This window comes from Lissotriton helveticus, chromosome 9 (assembly GCF_964261635.1).
Source record: "Lissotriton helveticus chromosome 9, aLisHel1.1, whole genome shotgun sequence".
Classification (NCBI taxonomy): domain Eukaryota; kingdom Metazoa; phylum Chordata; class Amphibia; order Caudata; family Salamandridae; genus Lissotriton; species Lissotriton helveticus.
This window is the reverse complement of record NC_136070.1, coordinates 789,496,527-789,512,435: the sequence shown is the minus strand read 5'-3', so window position 1 is coordinate 789,512,435 and position 15,909 is coordinate 789,496,527. Positions and strand designations below refer to the sequence as shown.

Sequence of the window (15,909 nt, the reverse complement as noted above, 5' to 3'; positions counted from 1 at the left end):
ATGAAAGTGACAGAATTGACATAAACTTTCTTTCCACTGAAACTTATGAGCAAAAGATCAAGCTTTCACTAGAATTATGTGATAAACTATTGGGTTTCTTTCACGAAAAAATAATAAGTTCTATGATAGTTTTGGGAAATTGTCAAATATTGATTCATTGACTTGCTGGTAGCTAATCTGCAAAGCTTCAAACTGAGCTTTACTAAAAGACTACTTTGCTTCAGGTGGAAGATGAGAAAAATCATGTTCTAGTAGAAAAACCCAGCTTTCCACTTGATCTTTGTCCCTACCAATTTTTTACACTAGCAGCAGAGATATCTACACCGCTCACTTGCCTACTAGTTTAGTGATAGTTCCTAAAATCTGGAAACAAGTGAGTGTTTAGGCAACTCTTGAAAAAATTCAACAGCTGCCCTGAGTCACTCTCTAACTGCCGGACTATTTATTTCTATTTGGTCCTTAGGTTTCGTCTGCGCTTGTCAAATCTATTGTATTAAATATATCTTAAAAGGGGCTTACATCCCGCCCCCTTGCTTACCTTGCTTTTCATTGGTTCCATTGCTTGCCAATTATGTTTCCGCCTTTTCTATTGGCTGTAGCATACTGTTTCCTGTTGTTCCAGTGTTGTTCCCTGCGTGCTTCTCTCATCTGTTTCCCGTCTCCGAAGTACTATTTCCATCCGCTTTTGTGGACCTATTTTTTTTAAAGGTTTTGCATGCACAGCATTGCTCTATTTTGCTATCTGTTCCAATTTTTTTTTAATACAACACTTCATGTCTTTATCCCTGTGCTTCTCATCTGCCGCCCTGTTGCAACGCCTTGCAGCACTTGTGCCCCTCAGTGTTTACTTAAGCGTGTGTTGTTGACTCAGAAATGACTGGCAGCCCATCTCACCCACAAGAACATTGACATTCCTTTATAATGCCGTTACTCCTTTATTGCAAATGTATTTAAGATGTTCATTTTCTATTCCTTAGCACATTTTTAATGTGTGCATTGCATCTTGCTGTGTGCATTGCATGTTGCCAGGTGACGCTTCATTCCCATAAATCCTGGATGCACCCAAAAATGAATGCTGGTATTGAAGTGTGTTTAGTCTGAGCAGCACCATGAGGATCTGAGCTGCATTGTTCTAGTAAGGTGAGTCTTCTCAACACAGTCTTGTCTCATTATTATTATTGTGTTGTCAGCAGCAAAGAGTTTTGGACATTCACTCTTTCTCCACGCTCTGTCCCGTAGTTCGGAGGCCTCGTTCTGCAAGTTTCAAGAGCAATTATCTGTAATTGCGTTTAGTTAGAATCCACAAACAGCATTTTAAGAATTGTGAGCACAATCTTTTTGATTTAAAAGAACTGCGTTACAAACAGAATGTTACAACTTGTTTCTCTTTCACAGTGGTATCGGGCAGAATGCTTGGAGGCACACCAGCCTTTAAGGGTTCATATATTATTGCTAACACATTGCTTTAGGATTACCGTGCCCTTTACCTCAATACAACACAAGCCTTCTTTTCAATTATACCCTTCAATGAAAAGCTTGTTTCTTTTTCTGTTTTATGGGGATTCTCAATATAGAAACTAAGCAGGAGTCTAGGCACACTTAACTAGAAGATGGACTTTCATGTTACAGACCACCGGTTTGATCCTGCTTAGCTCTATACTTTTTAACATGCATGATTTTGGGTTTTTTGTACTGGTTATTTTGACCATTTATTAGGTAGGATACTCTCTTTATTTTTCCAGTTATAGGAAACAAGGGAACCCGAAGGTAGTACACTAGGGACCTTGGCCGTTTAGCTTATTACAAAAAACAGTGGACCCTAGTAGTTTGGGTGATCAGGGTAAGGATAGACACAGACTGGAATAGTATTTATGTCCTTTGTCCAGCGGACAGGAATTTATTTGGCGATGCACACAATCAGAAAGTAATGTCAAGGGGGCCCAGCCCATGACCCACAGTGAACAAGACAAAACAGCAAGTATAGGCGAGAACGAGCAAATCGGTCTGTATACTTATAATCAGTGAACAGACTTGATTGTAGTTTGAGTGACCATTGTACATAGTATTCACAAGCATATTCAATACATATGATCCTATTGTGTCGACGACGTTTCGATGCCGAAAAACAAGATAAATGGCATCATCTTCAGGACAAATATATAAGGGCCATATGTATCAAGCAAATTCGCATTCGTGAGGTACTGGGTTTTTAAGAACCGGCACAGAACCGGTAACCCAGCGGTGCCAGGGAATCAACACCCAGAGACCTCGGGTTCTTCCTGATCCAGACCTACAGAAACTCGGAGTCTTCTAGGTGAAGTCAAAGATTAGTTTATTGGCTGCAACCAAGGTAACAAGTGTCCTAGAAGTACGATACGGGTATATTCTCAGGAGACTGCACACTTTTACAAAGTCAGGCTTCTCTTCTTATACACAATTTTGGGCCTCGGGCAAAACATTCTTGGTTGTAAAGTAAATTGTTAACATATTTTTAAGACAAAGAGAAAGCAGAGTCATGATGACATGTCCATATTTCACTTTGTGCTGCCTACAACAAATCATTTGGCAAGGCCCACCATTTCATCAGATATCACTGGACCCCTAATAAAACGGGCACCTCCCCATCATAAAGTAAGTGAAGCAAAAGAGTGGAGATAGATGTGAGCGAGATATGGCAGGTGTGCGCGCCGAAATGGTTTTATGGTTTGTTGAGCCTAGATGCTATCTTGCTCGGCCACTGGGAGGGAACTGACCTAACGAGTTCGGCCTGGGGCAATGGTTCCAACTTGTACTGAGGTCAGGGAAAAGTCGATTAAGGAGTATGTGTCCTTGTGGAATCAAATTCAACTGGATTAAGGCCTATGTAAAGGGCAACATATAAATGGGAGCCAAGGGTTCATAAGGTAAATGACGATTTCGAGGTGAAATCGTCGCTCGAATATGCTAAAAATATATGCACATGATGTACTCGTCATTCTCGGTCTTTTGATACCAAATTCGTCATGTTTCGACGAAGTTTTAATTCTCGAGTCCAGTATAATTATACGAGTCCAGATTTTCAGAACCTCAATCCCTCCTTTTGCCCTTACATAGGCAATTAATCTATCCTCGTGTTAGTCTGAGTCCAGATCGATATTCGTGAAGTCATTGAGATGTTGCTGTAACATCATTCTAGTACTTAGTTCATCTCTTGACACAGGCTTCCTTACACATGATGTAACACAGAGGCCACATATTGCAGGAGCGCACTGTATGCATAGACAGAACAGGAAAAGAATGGCTAGGAGCATCCCAATGACCATCAGAATTTTCCATCCCCAGGCAGATATCAGTTCCCAGAACCATCCCATTAACGACCAATCTCCTTTATCCACATGGATAGATTCAGAAATCTTATGTAGTTTGGAGATGGCCCTGTACACGGTTGGAGCATTATCTGGGATGAAAATGCAACAACTAGATTTTTTTTTTTTTTTTAAACCTTTATTGTGCATCGATGTTATACAGCTACGGGCCCACAACCAATCTGGCCGGCCTCGAAATCAAGTCATGGCACGGCAACAACTAGATTGGATCAATTTGCATACCCCACCTCGGTCTGCAAGTATAACATCCAAAGCGACCCGGTTCTGAAGGGTCATAAGTCGATCCGACTGGAGCTCAGCAGTCAAGTTACTAAGGGCACCAGCAGTTTCAGTCACGGTGGACTCAACTACCCTTGTTAATTGCCTTATGTTTCTACTGTTAGCCATGGATCCCCAGAACGGCAGAAAACCCTTTGCAAAGTCCCCAAATTCTTGACCTGCAGTGTCTTCTTTACTCAAAACACCTCTAACTACCCTTGTCCGGTGGTAATCCGCCGCTGCTGTGTAGGTGGGAGGTAGCAGGAATGAAACAAAACATGAGCCCGAGAAGTCAGGGGGCAACCATGTATAGGCTCTATCATGGCAGATGAAATAAGTACCCTTAGTGGCTAAAAACGCAGGGGAAGTCTGAGATCCAAAAACATACGTTTCTGTACAGATACTCTTCCCTAGCTGAGCTCTGGGATTCTTGCCAATACCTTGCAGACACAGGTGACCTTGATGGGGTACGATCCAGATAGGGGACGATCTTTTGGCTTGCTGTTTCTCACTTAATGTAGTGCCATATCCGGTCACGTTCCAACCTACATATGCAAGTATCTCATCATCCGGAGTATCTTCATAAGAAGTTACTTCCTTGATCATGTCAACTATACCTTTGACTAGGGCGCTAGTCTTGAGGTTGTCTTTTACAGAACGTAGGGGTTGGATTTCTCGTGCATATATGAACATTGTCCTATATGCCCATACCGAACCATTGTGACTAAATGGCAGGACCAAATAGGGGATACCTTTATCCGTTGTGTGAGGCATGAGACCGCACACCCAACAGTTAGTTGTGTTCATTACAAGTTGGTGTTGGTGTAATAACTGGACAAAGGAGTTATTAATGAACTCTAATCGCCTATTCGATTCGTGGTCAGGCAGAGGGTGGAAAGAATGAGAGGAAACAGTAGGAAGAGGTATGGGTGATGCAGTGGGCGCAAATGTTACATTGAAAGAGAATAAAACATAACTTATCAAAAAGATCATTACGCTGGATAGCATAAAAATACACAATATTATAAAACTTTTCTTTGTCATCGTGTTACACAGTCTCTGCTTAAAGTTCATTGGTTTGGCAGGTCTCTCCACATCAGGAAACTCCATCCTCTCTAAGTTGCTGCCCGCGGTGGTAGGTTGCCTCTGCTAAAGGATGCTTCCGTCAGTCTAGGGCAACTCCCTTGGACCAACCAGAACTACCGACGTAACGTCGTCAGCTGCACCCAAAAGACTTTAATCAACCGCGGCCCTAGCAGCGGAACCCGGATGGCGGTTCGAAAAACAAAAATAAGCAAGTTACCTAGATGGGAGATCTGCACTTTCAAAAATAGTACTTGGGGGGAAAAAGGATAATTCCAGTTGTCCATAGGTCTTGGTCTTAAATTATAAGAAGGAATCACTTTTATTAGTCTGTTTTTCTCGGTCGCAAATTATAGCGTCTTTTTCCTGGTACTGTCTGGTCCTGAAACAGGAGTTCAGGCTCCAAAGAGTTCAATTGTTCTGGTGGTGGCACAGTCTCTTGAAAAATTTTCTCGCTTTCACAATCAGGGTTAGTTTCTTTTACACGGTCATCGCTGATAGGTATGACACGTGGCACTGTTGTAAGCTCTGAGTTAGTGACACCTTTCTGGACCCACTGGTCATGTGGTGGAGGTGAAGGGATTCTCTTGCAATGGACCCCGTGGATCCAGTTGGCCTTCCCCTCCACTCGAACTGCTGACCTCGTGGAAAGAAGGACGAGGTGCGGCCCGGTCCACCTGGGCTGGTCGTTCTTTGTCCTCTGAAAGTTCTTTACGAGAATCCAGGATCCGGGGACAATGGAGTGACCTGGAGTCTCAGAGACCGGAGGCAGGGTGTTGTGGACCTGTTGATGCAAAACACGCAATTTAGCCGTCAATTCATACAAGTAATCAAGCAAAATAGGGTGTTGCAGCTCGCTGAACTTCGTGGGCCTAGGCACTCCCCATATATTGGCTGGCTGGCCAAAGACAATTTCGTAAGGGCTGAGTTTCACTCGCGAATGCACAGTCATTCTGGTGGATAGGAGTGCTAAGGGTAGAGCGTCAGGCCATTTAAGACCTGTGCTCGCTTGGATCTTGGCCAATTTAAGTTTTAGCGTGCCATTGTAACATTCCACTAATCCAGCTGATTGGGGGTGATTTGCAGCATGGAACTTCTGCCTAATGCCTAGCCCTTCACACACTCTTTTCACCACACGACCCACAAATTCACTTCCGTTGTCAGACCAGACCATTCTAGGCATTCCAAACCTAGGGAAGTACTCTTTCACAAGGGCTTTCGCTGTGGACAAGGCAGTATTGTCTTTTAGGGGATAGGCTTCTACCCATCTTGAGAAGGCACAAACAACAACGAGCACGTATTTTAAGTTGTTGCACCTCTCCATGTGTATGATATCTAGCTGCAAAACCTCGAACGGATACATAGGAGGTGCAAAATGACCAGCTGGAGTTGGGGTTCCCCTACCAGGATTGTGCTTCAGACATACCATGCAATTTTTGACAACATTCTCTGCACACTTGGGAATCCCTGAATTCTTCCATACTGGGGCCAACAACTCGCAAATCCCTTTCACGCTGATATGAGCCATTCCATGAGCCATTGTAACCACTGCAAGCACATATGCATCGGGTAACAACCATCTCGGATGCTCTGTCAAATCAACCCAACAACCATTTGCATCCATTCTCCCTGTACTTTCTCTCCACGTGCTCAACTCTTTCTCTGTGGCCTCAGCTTGAATGGACTTTACACTCTCTATCGTGTCCTCACATATTCCAACATCGCCAGTCCATCTTTCAGGGCCTGCAACATACATTCGGCTCATCACATTCTTTGCCGTTTCTTTAGCGATCTCATCAGCAAACGCGTTTCCACAACCAACATCATCAGTCACCTTCTTGTGAGCACTACATTTCACAACCGCCATCTGCAGGGGCAAGGTCAGTAATTCAAGAAGCTCATTCACCAACTGACCATGCTGAATCTTAGCTCCATGCGAGGTCAGGAACCCACGTTCTCTCCACAATCGTCCAAAACTGTGAGCCACTCCAAACGCATACTGACTATCAGTGTAGACAGTCACTCTCATTCCTTTAGACAACACACATGCTCTCGTAAGTGCGACTAATTCTGCGGCTTGAGCTGAACCATGTGGTATTCGTGCAGGTCCAACGACTGTGTGCAAAGTTGTGACAGCATATGCTGCAGTCACATTCCCATTTGGGAGCTTAAAGCATGAACCATCTACCCATAATGTACCATCACATTCAGCAAGAGGAGTGTCAAATAAATCCACTCTCCCTTTTGTCTCTTCCTCTGTTGTGAGGAAACAATCGTGCTGTTCTAAAGCATCTGATTCCTCTGCAATTGGTAACAACGTGGCTAGATTCAAAGTACTGCACCTTTTTATGTGCACATGGCTCGCTAGCAGCGTTAATTCGTAACTGGACAGTCGAGCACTAGTTAAGTGCTGTGTCTTGGTCCTATTTAACAATGTGTCCACTGCATGCGGGACCATCACGATTAGTGTATTATTCATTACTAGACCAGCAGACTGTCGAATAGAAACAGCTGCTGCTGCTGTGGCCCTTAAACAACTTGGCAATGCTTGTGCTACCGGATCCAAAGTTGAAGAAAAGTAGGCGCATGGCCGCTGTCTATCTCCGAATAACTGAGTCAACACAGACAATGCACAGCCCTCCTTCTCGTGGACATACAATGTGAAAGGCTTACTGTAGTTGGGGGTACCTAACACAGGAGCCGAACATAATGCTGTGCGTAATTCTAGAAAACTTTTCTGACACTCTTCAGACCAAGGAATGGGATTGGGTGTATTTTTACACGTTAATGCCACCAATGGTTTGGCCAATAACGAAAAATTTGGAATCCATTGTCTACAGTACGATGTAATGCCCAAGAAAGCACGCACTTCTCTCTGTGTTCTTGGCACACTCAATTTCGCTATTGCCTGAATTCTTTCTGGGGTCAGTTTCCTTCCCTCCTTCGATAAGAGGTGACCTAAGTAGGTCACTTCTTGTCGGCAATATTGAAGCTTGGAAAGTGACACCTTGTGATGCAGATCACACAAATGACGCAATAATGTCAATGTGGCCTTTTTACAAATTTTCTCAGTATCTGCAGCAATGAGCAAATCGTCCACATACTGTACAAGAGTGGCACCTTTGGGCAAAATAATTGTGTCAAGCTGTGTTTTCAGAGCTTGACTGTATATTGAGGGCCTTTCACAGTAGCCTTGAGGAGCGCGTTTAAAGCAGAAACTTCGACCTCCTAAACTGAAGGAAAAAATGTCCCTGCTCTCCTCAGCAATTGGGATGCTGAAGAAAGCATTCTTTAGGTCAATCACTGAAAACCATGAAGCAGAAGCTGGAATCATAGTCAATAATGTGGTAATGTCGGGGACAACTGGAAATTGTGGCACAACTATCTTATTTACTTCTCGAAGATCAATCACAAATCTGTACACAGTTGGCTGAGAAGGGTCAGTTCGTTTTAAAACAGGCAGAACAGGACTATTGCAAATATTGCCTCGTGTTTCCTCAATCACATCCTTTTCAATCAATTCGTAAACAATCACTAGTAAAGCTTTTTCACCCTCATTAGATATTCTGTATTGGGGAATTCGTGGCATTTTGACATTGGACTTCAATGTTACAACATATGGTGGAATTTCTAGAAGACCTACATCGTTAGGACCAGTGGCCCAAAGAATATCTGGGAGAAGTGACAATTCTGCTGGAAGTGCATCTCTCGACAAATACATGGGAGAAACCACTTTCTTACCTAAAGTAAGTTGCACTCCTGAAGGAGAACAGTACAAAGTTGCATACAATCTTTTTAGCAAATCTAATCCTAGTAAATTTTCACCACAACCTGTTGTCAGAATAAGGGGTGCTTCGAATTCACAAGGACCAACAGAAAGAGATAAAGGGTCAGAAATCGGATTTCTAACTGGGGCGCCAGAAAAACCTACAGAAACGTTCATTTCGCCAGACAAAGGTGCGCCAGGCAGTTTGGAGTGCATAATAGAACTCTTTGTAGCACCAGTATCCAACAGAAAAGGTTCTGACACACCTGATGTAATCACCTCAACGTAAGGTCCACTCTGATCTACTGGAACTGAAACAACTCCCTCTCTTTGTCTATGGCTGTCCTAGCAATCATTATCCTCCCACTGCTCGTTTTCTGTGTAATAATCATCAACATAGGGTTGTATGATGTAACAATGCGTGTTATTACAACGCGTGCTGTTACATCGCAGTTGTTACAACGACTGCATTTTACCACGCTATGCCTTGACAACGCAAGTCTTTACATCGACTTGCGCTAGGTGGCGTGCTAATATTAAGAAAGTGTAATTTACTATTCCAACTCCGGTCCACTTATTAGTAGGGAAGGTGTTGGGATAGTAAACTACACCATTTTTAATGTTAGCACGCGTGTAAAGACTTGCGTTGTAATGGCATAGCGTTGTTACACGCGGTCGTTGTAACAACCGCGATGTAACAGCATTGCGGTGTATTGTCCGCGTTGTTAAGGATGTTTCCCTCAACATAGTATTGAGCCGTCCTGTCAGATACGTTATTTTGCTGATCAAACCTGTTCATAGAGTTCTGTGGTGGAAGGGGACGTGTGTCCTGAGGGGCGTTTCCACGCCCTCTACCTCTAGGCGCTTGCTGACTACCACGACCTCTAACACCAGAAACTCCATTTGCACGTTGTAATAGAACAGGACAATTATACTTGTAATGACCCTCTTGTTTGCAATATAAACACTGGTTGGGGCCTACAAGTACACGGGGTTGAGTATACTCGAATCTTTGCGAGTTTCTCTGATACTGTGGAGGCTGCTGAAAAGTATTTTGGTAATGATTTTGACCATTATTATTTTGATTACCACCACCACGTGGCGGATAGGCTTGTTGTAGCAAAACCTTTGTTTTTAGTTCTCTAGTTTTCTTTTCTACTTTATCTTTCTCATCCTTGTCTCTATTTTCGTAATATTGCGCAGTAGCCAATATCTGGGCCGAAGATGAGACTGCCCAAGAACTTTCTGAATCTTTTAATTTTTTACACAATTCTGGAAGCAGATTGTGCACGAATTTATCGACAAACAATCTCTGACCACCTTCTGTGGTCATATCTTGACCGCTGTGGTCAATGAATGTTTCTTCAAATCTGGTGAAGAAATCTGAAACAGTTTCTTCTTTCTTTTGCTTGCATGCAGACAACTTATCCCAATTTACGCGTATTGCAGGCATTATCGTTTTCATGTAATCAACTATTTTACCAGGGAGTTCTGCTATCAGAGGCTCAGGCTTGGCACCACCAACTTGTCGGGCATCTGCAGCAGTAATATTAGCCCATGTGTCACCTAATTCCTGGTCATGATCTATATGACGAATTTTACCCCATAAAGGTTGTGGAACAACATTCCCAAATAACATATCGATATCGGCTAAATTCATTATACATGACCAAGCAGTTTGTGACAACTCTTTATAGTACCCTGCAGGTTTTTTACGCGGATCTGGTAATGTTTGTTTGAGTGCTAAAACTTCAGCTCGCTTCCATGGGACATGTACCCATACACGCTGAAAATGTGGCAGAATAGGTGGGACAGCAGTCGTGTCACCCTCTCTCCATTGTGGGGGAACTTCTCTCATAGGGTATTGTCGCGCCTTTTTCCTACTGGATGTATTAGATTCAGATGGTGACCCAGAACTGTTTCCCTTACTTCGATATGATAACAACATTTCGACTGCTTTTTCCACATCTGGACCTACAATCATACCCTCTCCAAACTTAAACCGTACACGACACATCTCTTGTGGGATGCATTCCTGATCATTGTCTTCTAAATCCTCGCCAAGAAAAACACACATCTGTTCGAAAACATATCTCTGTGTCGCTGCTTCCCATTGATGGAAGACTTCCATGACAGACTGTACATCATATTTTGCAGTGTCCATGACCCATTTCCGAGCTAAACTATTCAGTGAATCTCTCTCTTGATAATCAGGCAGTTGACTTCGCAACTGTCTTCTTCCTATGTTAGGGGTCGTAGCAGGCGACCCGAAAAGAGGTAAAAGAAGATTAGTAACAGTGCTGGCCATTTTCTGCCGAATGGAAGGTGAAACTGAAGGACAAACAGATGGAAAAACGGGGTGAGATAGGGCAGGGGTAGAGATAGCAGAAGAGGTATCAGGGAAAATAGAGGGGGCACTAGGCAAAATCGTAGAGGGAGCATTAGGAGGCGTAAAAAGGACAGTAGGCAAAATCGTAGAAAACACAGGTGAAACAGAAGTGGTCGGTGGGCCTGGAGGAGGCTGCACCGAAGAAGTAGGAGCCAGCTGAAGAACAGCTGGTGGGTGCAGTGGAGGAGCAGGAGGCGTAGTTTGCGCAACTAAAGGTTGCGGGGGTGCTGTGGCATTCTGCGCATAGGGGGGTGGTGAATTTAGCAAATGCGACATTAATGGGTCTTTTTCACGCTCTTTTGCTGCCTCTTGCTGAAGAGACGGCAAAACTGGATAACACTTATCTATTGCCATTTTACGTTGCCTGTGCAACTGCTCATTCATCTGCTCTTCTTCATTATCTTTAAACTGCACAGCAGCTTGCATTACTGAAAGTCCCCCTTCTCTCTTTTTTTTCTTAGCTAATTTAATTTCTTTTTGTTTGGCTTCTTTACGCCATAAGCGAAAAGAGTCAAACATTGCCGGCCGGGCTTTCTTTTTAAAGAGTTTAACTTCAAGGTTGTCTAAGATTTCAGAATCAAAGCTACCATATTGGGGCCATTTTAGAACACCATCTTTCCTGGTGTATTTAATCCATACTTCGTTGTAGGTGATGGGGCCTACCCCATGTTTCACGTAAAGCTCGTAAGTCGGAGTTCCTACTGGAGGAACCGGACACGAGTCCTCCAATCGGGAGTCCCTATTATTACCACCAAGACAAAACAAATTCCCAAGTCTAAGACTAGGCATCTTCGCTCTCTAGTCTAGTTCCAAACTTCAAAGGATTATCGATTACGATATTTCTCGTGAATACACGAGTCCTTCGGTTTTGGTGCTTGCAAGTACCAATACAAAACTTTGTATCCAAAGATACCCAAAAGTAAGTCCAACTAAGGACTGGGAGACGCTCCACTTATACTTAACTGAAATATCGATGACGTCACCAGAAGACTCGTCTCAGTGTTTCGCTATACCAAAAACTTCAAGGGTCCAAATCAGGGCGATAGCCAGGGCAGCAGTCCTTGTAGCCGTCGGGAAGCGGGGAACCTCGCAGCAAAAACCTTCGGACCACGTCGACATGCAGGGGTCGATGAGGTGGTTGGCCGTCCTCCGGAATTTCCACACGAAGCTCCTCACGATCTTCAGGCTGACTGGTACCACTGGAATCGCCCCAAACGTTGGGCGCCAACTGAGGTACTGGGTTTTTAAGAACCGTCACAGAACCGGTAACCCAGCGGTGCCAGGGAATCAACACCCAGAGACCTCGGGTTCTTCCTGATCCAGACCTAGAGAAACTCGGAGTCTTCTAGGTGAAGTCAAAGATTAGTTTATTGGCTGCAACCAAGGTAACAAGTGTCCTAGAAGTACGATACGGGTATATTCTCAGGAGACTGCACACTTTTACAAAGTCAGGCTTCTCTTCTTATACACAATTTTGGGCCTTGGGCAAAACATTCTTGGTTGTAAAGTAAATTGTTAACATATTTTTAAGACAAAGAGAAAGCAGAGTCATGATGACATGTCCATATTTCACTTTGTGCTGCCTACAACAAATCATTTGGCAAGGCCCAACATTTCATCAGATATCACTGGACCCCTAATAAAACGGGCACCTCCCCACCATAAAGTAAGTGAAGCAAAAGAGTGGAGATAGATGTGAGCGAGATATGGCAGGTGTGCGCGCCGAAATGGTTTTATGGTTTGTTGAGCCTAGATGCTATCTTGCTCGGCCACTGGGAGGGAACTGACCTAACGAGTTCGGCCTGGGGAAATGGTTCCAACTTGTACTGAGGTCAGGGAAAAGTCGATTAAGGAGTATGTGTCCTTGTGGAATCAAATTCAACTGGATTAAGGCCTATGTAAAGGGCAACATATAAATGGGAGCCAAGGGTTCAGAAGGTAAATGACGATTTCGAGGTGAAATCGTCGCTCGAATATGCTAAAAATATATGCACATGATGTACTCGTCATTCTCGGTCTTTTGATACCAAATTCGTCATGTTTCGACGAAGTTTTAATTCTCGAGTCCAGTATAATTATACGAGTCCAGATTTTCAGAACCTCATTCTCAAAGGCCGAAATTCGCAGAATTTCGGCCTTAGCGAATGCGAATTTGCTAAACGGCATGTATGAATGCAAAATGTATATAATTTAAGGAATCGCTAAAAATGCAATTCTCATTTAGCGAAATGTGCCAATCTGCGATTAATCTGCAATTTTGTACTTTTGCGAGTTTTCAGTTTGCGAAATTCGCAAATGGAAAATCGCAAATGTAGGAAATCGCCAAAAAATCGCAGAATTGCAAATTTCGCTAAAAAAAGAATCGCAATGATATGTATGAAAATTTCGCAAATAGTGAATTTTGCTAATTCGCAAAATACAGAATCGCAATTACCACCAAGTAGGAGCAGGTGGTAACCAGGTGCAAACTATTTAAGCAGCAATAGAATTCAAAAAACTGTTTACAACAATGGCGGGGCTTTACATCATAGCTAGGAGGATGCGTTTGAGAGCTGCTGCACAGAGGAGGCTATGCCAGGAGAGAATATTCCGTTTGCGCGTCAGCATCTCCCAGCGTCTTGAGGAGGAGCTCTACACCCATTACAGGCTGGAGGAAGACAGCATTAATGATTTAATTGCAGAACTCAGACCCTAACTTGAACACCCCACACACAGGACAAATGCCATCTCCACTGAAATACAGGTCCTGTGTTCATTACACCTGTTGGCCTCTGGAAGTTTTCAGGGGGTGATTGCTTCAGCAGGAAGGGTGTCACAAAGTGCCCTTTTGCGATTCTTCCATGCCTTCCTAGATGCCATGGTTCAGAGGATGCAACATCACAGTTACTTCCCCAGCACACCTCAGGCAATAGCACAGACAAAGCAGGACTTTTATCAAATCTCCCATTTCCCACACGTGATAGGATGCATAGATGGCACACATGTTGCTATATCACCCCCTCAAGCAATGAATACATCTTTAGGAACCGGAAATGTTACCACTCACTGAACATTCAGGTGGTGTGTGATGCCAAACACATCATTACTGACATTGTTGCAAAGTACCCTGGCAGCACATATGATGCATTCATCTTCCGACACAGTGGGATTTATCGTAGACTCTCAAGAGGGGAGTTTGGCGAGGGATACCTACTCGGTAAATACCTTCAGACATAGGGGTCATTAGTACCAACTACCATGTGCATGTCACAGACTAACATTTATTTTTCTAACCCCCAGGTGACAGTGCGTATGCAGTACGGGATTTCATCTTGACTCCCTACCTCAATCCCAACAATGCTAGTGAACGCAGGTACAATAGGGCACACATTGCAACCAGAGGCACCATCGAACGGACATTTGGTATCCTGAAAAACAGATTTTGGTGCCTCCATAAAAGTGGAGGTGCACTCCAATACAGCCCCAAAACGTGTTGTAAAATAGTGGTGGCTTGTGCCATGCTCCATAATATTGCCACACGAAAAGGGACACCAGTGGAGCTGAGTGAGTCAGGATCCTCTGACGTAGAGGGGCCTGGACCAGGACGTATGGTAGCTGGTAGAACTGTTGCATCGGCTGGGCGCCAGAGGCGTGATGAGATTACGCGCAATTATTTTTAGGTAAGGAAAAACGACACAATGCCAAGTAATGTAAGTGTGAATGTTGTTTTGAATCCTTAATAGCAGGATATGTTTTAACAGAAAACGTACAGTAGTCATACAACATATATTTTGCACATGTTTCAATCACAGTGCTCAGAAAATTAAGGAGTGACTTTAAAGTGAAATGATGCGCAGCCTAATGTTCACTTGAAGGTGTAGCCCTATTGGTCCTGCCACTACGGCGTCTCTCTAAGGTGGGTGGTGGGGTGGTGCTGCTCCGACCTCACTGCATATCTTCTTCACTCGGTGTCAGTACTCCTGGCCCTGTTGTGCGTACTTGGCGCAACTCATCCACACCAGTGGTCACTTGCAAAAGCGCATTTGCTATGTCTTGTGCAGCATGTGTGAATTGCCGCTGCATCTCAATGCTGCGCTTGGCCTGGATGCTTGATGTAGCTGACAAGCGACTGATGACCCGGGTGTACCTATCTTGGCGTTGCACAGCTCTGCGCCTGACAGCACCCTCTGTACGCAATTCCTTGCATACCGCCTGTAGGCCATCCCGCAGGTCATTCCTGAGTCCACGGAAGCCCTCCCTCACCTCCCTTTGTAATAGTTTAATGTTTTTTGCCTGCAGGCGCTGCACCTCCAAAATGTTGAGTTCCAGTCCTGCAAAAACTGAATCTTCGCCCCGCCCTTCAACATTGTTGGCCGTGCGCCGTCTGCGCCTGGCTGCACTTCGTGGGACATGCTGGTCTGTTGCAGGTCCCTCTTGCTGTGGTTGTGTGTCCTCATTGGTTAAATTTTTACCACTTGCATCTGCATCATCCTGTATTGGCGCAAGTGGTCTAACAATGTGTCTCCTCCTTTGTCTGTGAGTGGCCACGGGGCTGTCCTCCCCATCAGTGTTCACATCTTGGCCGGCATCTCCTGACTCAATACTCTCAACGACTGTCCCACTGCCTGAGGGCTGTGTTGAAGATGGTGCTGTGGACAGAACAGCACATATTAATTTACTTTACTAACTTGCACTGTATAAATACATTTTTCACACCTATTTGATTTACATTGGTCTTTTGTTTCTCTGTCATGACCTGGAGAATATATGTTTGACTATTTTAGCTGCAATTTTAACACTTTGATTTACATGTGACTACATCTCCCATGATGCATTGCTATGTCTGCCTGTGTGCCTGCTCTGGACTACCTATCTTGTTTCCTGACCCTTGGTCACTGCTGGGGGGTGTTGGGGGGTGTAAGGGGTGTGAGGGCATGATTCTTACCTTTTCCAGATGCTGGCTGGTCAGAGCTGTCGAGATCAGCCACTTCTCCCACACTCTCTGGTTGCAGGGCCCCCTCCACCACCTGTTATCCTTGACTGCTCCAGCCTGCCAGCTAGTTTTTCTT

The 15,909-nt window shown here is 44.2% G+C and overlaps 1 long non-coding RNA gene across 2 annotated transcripts in view; it reads left to right on the top strand.

The window, feature by feature from the left end:
* The window catches only part of LOC144782976 (uncharacterized), a 58,221-nt gene extending 42,681 nt beyond the window's left edge, over window positions 1-15,540 (top strand). Inside the window, exons 2-4 of one of the 2 annotated variants that reach the window (XR_013601343.1) lie at window positions 978-1,140; window positions 14,141-14,520; window positions 15,140-15,540. This is a non-coding gene — a long non-coding RNA (uncharacterized LOC144782976). The remainder of the gene's footprint in view (window positions 1-977; window positions 1,141-14,140; window positions 14,521-15,139) is intronic. The other variant, XR_013601342.1, reaches the window with a different exon arrangement.
* Window positions 15,541-15,909: the final 369 nt, after the last annotated feature.